The sequence below is a fragment of the Capricornis sumatraensis genome, chromosome 17 (assembly GCF_032405125.1).
Source record: "Capricornis sumatraensis isolate serow.1 chromosome 17, serow.2, whole genome shotgun sequence".
In the NCBI taxonomy this organism is placed as follows: Eukaryota; Metazoa; Chordata; class Mammalia; order Artiodactyla; family Bovidae; genus Capricornis; species Capricornis sumatraensis.
Window position 1 is genome coordinate 29271390 of NC_091085.1, and position 3439 is coordinate 29274828.

At 36.8% G+C, this 3439-nt stretch overlaps 1 non-coding gene across 1 annotated transcript; it reads right to left on the reverse strand.

Moving 5' to 3' along the window:
- Nucleotides 1-562: 562 nt before the first annotated feature.
- Nucleotides 563-635, reverse strand: TRNAS-GGA (transfer RNA serine (anticodon GGA)). The gene has a single exon. It is a non-coding gene; the product is annotated as a tRNA-Ser (tRNA).
- Between the last annotated feature and the right edge of the window lie 2804 nt (nt 636-3439).

Below are 3439 nucleotides of genomic sequence, written 5' to 3' on the forward strand. Positions count from 1 at the left end.
TCTAATAGATCTTCTTCCACATTAATTAAGAAAGTCATTATAATTTATGTCTGCCCAATCATTTTAGTAATCTTTGTCTTATATATTGTCTACAACAGGGTAATTAAGCATTTGACATTCTGTCATATCCCCTTGTTATGAGTCTACAATGCAAAAATCAAAAAGATCAACAGTTTTGAAAGTCCTTTATAGCTGAAAAGTGAAAGTGTTAGTTGCCTCTGACTCTTTATGACCCCTGGTCTGTAGTCCACCAGGTTTCTCTGTCCATGAGATTTCCCAGGCAAAAATACTGGAGTGGGTCGCCATTCCTTTCTCCAGGGGATCTTCCTGACCCAGGGATTGAACTGGGGTCTTCTGCACTGCAGGTGGATACTTTACCATCTTAGTCACCAGGGAAGCCCTTATAACTGGTACTATGGATAAAGTGAAAGTGAAAGTGAAGTCGCTCAGTACTGTATGACTCTTTGCGACCCCATGGACTGTAGCCTACCAGGCTCCTCCCTCCATAGAATTCTCCAGGAAAGAGTACTGGAGTGGATTGCCATTTCCTTCTCCAGGGGATCTTCCCAACTCAGGGATCGAACCTGGGTCTCCTGCATTCCAGGCAGACACTTTAACCTCTGAGCCACCAGGGAAGGCCACTATGGATAAAGGTCAGGCTCAAATAACTGTATGCACCATAATTATCTGTAGAGACATTGCTTTGGCCTTTTTGTGTTTTTGTTTTTTCTGAAGTTGACATCCATGTCTTGCTTCTGTTTTTTTTTTTTTTTTTCCATTTGAGAGAGAGGTAGTTGCAACAGCAAAGACACCTTGATTCTAGGCAGTTACAACGGTGGCGTTTTCCTGACTTCTGGAGTACTATATCTAAACTAAGGTTGTGTACTGATACTTGTATTCCATTAGCAGCCTGTGATTCTTCACTGAGTGAGTTCTGCAATGGCTAGTTAGTAACTTGTGAATGCCCAGCTCAGGCAGTTTCTCTAGCTCCTGTAATGGTTTGATAAACATTAATTTACTCTCTGCTTAAAATCATTCTAGGTTTGTATTTGCTGTACTGAATCCTGATTGGCATTCCCCAAATTTCATATCTCTTAAGAAATATGAAGAAAATAGATACCATATGAGTACATGAGCTTTCCAGCAACTAGTTTCCAAGTCTAGTAGGTTTATTTTTATTTATTTTGCATCTATGTGTCTTTAAAATTATATTATATTTGGTTCATTCATATACTGCAGATGGATTAAAACTTAAATTGCAACTTTAATTCAAAAGCAGCTGTTACTAAAAAGTTAAAAAAAAAATTGAGAAAATATTCTCCTAGGAAAGAACGGGATAGCTTGTTGGTACTGGTAGGCACAAGGGGTAAAGAAATAAAAATTTGAAAAGTAGGGCAGAAAATTTCAGAATAACTTTCAATCCACCAGTTCACTGAAAATTATGAAGGGCTAAGGCCCCACTCTCCCTGTGAAATTGAAAACTCTACAGTCCATGCAGTCTCAAATATCAGACATGACTGATTATACAAACACACATTCTAGCAGAAGGGGAAAAGGAAATCCATGAGTGGGTAGCCAATGACCTTATAGAACTGGAAAAGAACTTCAGGGAATACGAAAAAGCAAGGTAAGAGGACATCAATTAAATACTATATTTGAAGTGCACATAGATTGGACATATACGTAAAAATCTACATAAGTTTTGTTACCTTACCTCTATTGTTTTCTTTTCTGACATTTATTTATTTATTTATTTAATTTACAGTGTCTTTTTTAAAATTTTATTTTTTTATTTAAATTTTTATTTTTACTTTATTTTACTTTACAATACTGTAATGGTTTTGGCATACATTGACATGAATCTGCCACGGGTATACATGAGCTCCCAAACATGAACACCCCCTCCCACCTCCCACCCCACATCATCCCTCCGGATCATCCCCGTGCACCAGCCCCAAGCATCCTGCATCCTGCATCGAACACAGACTGGCTATTCGTTTCTTACATGATAGTATACATGTTTCAATGCCATTCTCCCAAATCATCCCACCCTTTCCCTCTCCCTCAGAGTCCAAAAGTCCACTCTACACATCTGTGTCTCTTTTGCTGTCTTGCATACAGGGTCATCATTACCATCTTTCTAAATTCCATATATATGTGTTAGTATACTGTATTGGTGTTTTTCTTTCTGGCTTATTTCACTCTGTATAATCGGCTCCAGTTTCATCCATCTCATCAGAACTGATTCAAATGTATTCTTTTTAATAGCTGAGTAATACTCCATTGTCTATTGGTTTTTTTTCAATGTTTTATTCCTACCTGAATTTGACCAAAACTGACATAATATCAATTTCCTGGGTCCTTTAGTAACTAGGAGCAGAGATCAAATTCCAGATCTCAGAAGACCAAATTTGCTAAAATAATCCATTACAACCATAATAGATATCAAAATTTGTGATAAACACCCATAAAAATAAGTTAGTAGTTAGTTTGGTGTTTAGAGAATGAATAAATGCTCCCAAATTGATCAGAGATAATGAATGGCCTTATTGGAAGCTGAAGCACATTGATGTTTGTTGAGAAACATAAGGGCCGAGGAGCCCTGAATCTTCTTGAGAACTGTCCATAGTGAACTTTCAAGGCTGTCACTAAAGTAATGTGTGTGTGTCTGCTCAGTTGGATCTGACTCCTTGTGACCCTATTAACTGTAGCCTGACAGGCTTCTCTGTCCATGGGATTCTCCAGGCAAGAATACTGGAATGGGTTGCCATTTCTTCCACCAGGGGCCTTCCCAGACCAGGGATTGAACCCTAGTCTCCTGTGCTTCCTGCATTTGCAGGTGGATGCTTTACCACTGGGCCACCTGGGAAGCCACTAAAGTAATAGGGATACTTAAAGGAATTTTGTATTATTTTGTTATACTTTTGGTTTTGTTTATATATATACATATATTATCCAGTTTAAGTTTCTTTTTAGTATTTGAAAGCAATGTGTTAAATATGTAGGACATTTTGTTTTACTTTTCCTTTATTCAATTAACAATAAAACACTTAGGCAAATGTGGTATGTAGAAGAAAAATGTAAATATGCACAGAGATGGCTAAATTTACATCTGCTTCAAAGCTGTATATATTTAATGTGCACAACCTGATGAGTGTGGACATAAACATGCATCAATGGAAACATTACCACCATTAAGTCCATAAACATATCCATCACCTCCTAAGGCTCCTCCTGCTCCTATTATTATTATTATTATTATTATTAGTGTAACAACATTTAACATAAGATCTATCCTCTTATCAAATGTTAAATATATGATACTTGAATCAAATATTCTTGTCAGAGACCTCCTCACACCAATTTCTTTTCCATAATACTTTCAATTAAATGACATAAATGATAACATATTCCATAAATTTCTCTTTGTGGAATAATA